Source organism: Poecilia reticulata, linkage group LG2, assembly GCF_000633615.1.
Source record: "Poecilia reticulata strain Guanapo linkage group LG2, Guppy_female_1.0+MT, whole genome shotgun sequence".
Lineage (NCBI taxonomy): Eukaryota > Metazoa > Chordata > Actinopteri > Cyprinodontiformes > Poeciliidae > Poecilia > Poecilia reticulata.
Genome location: NC_024332.1, coordinates 8,642,723 through 8,643,524, shown reverse-complemented (window position 1 = coordinate 8,643,524; position 802 = coordinate 8,642,723). Strand labels below are relative to the sequence as shown.

General features: G+C 36.3%; 1 protein-coding gene across 1 annotated transcript in view; it reads left to right on the top strand.

Annotated features, from left to right (window-relative positions):
• Nucleotides 1–802, top strand: part of LOC103476823 (receptor tyrosine-protein kinase erbB-4) — a 112,467-nt gene that overhangs the window by 54,660 nt on the left and 57,005 nt on the right. The window lies entirely within an intron of this gene.

The following is an 802-nucleotide window of genomic DNA, read 5'->3' as shown; positions in this document are numbered from 1 at the left end:
AAGGGGAATCGCCGGGACAAAGAGTAATATAAGGGTGGAAATTAATGGTAGCGTAACAGTATCTACAAGTGCAGTTGCTATATAAATGGCAAACGCATTAGCGGTGTCATTAGGGATGAGAGAGAGCTTTTAGCACCCAACCTTTTACTCTTCCCTACAGCTGGTTCTTCCTCGGATGGTGGATAGCATTTTGAGAAGGAAAGGTATTTTTGATTACTGGATTACTACAATGTTTCTCCAGTTGAGGGAAAGAAAAATCACTGAAGTTTAAGTTTTAGCTCTCAACGTTTCCTGGTATGGATTMAGTCATGAAGACGGGGTAGGCCGGGGTAATAAAAGCTGCACCTMCTCCGCTGATGAAGGAACAAGAAACACACAGCACCTTTTGGTGACCTGTGGAAATGGAAGAAGCCTGTTTGGCCTCACTGTGTGTCGCCAAATCGTAAGAGTTTTTCAGGAGCCTTACAGTTTAAATGGTGAGAATATGTAAGATTGTCTTTCACCTTTATAAAGTCTGAACTCAAAGACAAATGGCAAAACTGTTCATMTTTATTTTAACAGGAAACATTTAGTCTGATTTACTGTTAAGCAATAATAATTTATATAATTTTCTGCTAGGGAACGTATGTAAACCAGACATTTTCATGCACTATATAAAACAGATTATTGATTTTTTTTTTTCACACACTCTGATGTGAAATCAGAATAAACTTTTCCTGTTTTAGGTCAATTATGGTCATCAAAATTTGTTCAGTTTGCTATTTCTAAATCAATATTTTTTATTTCTTCAAAATAAAAAGTT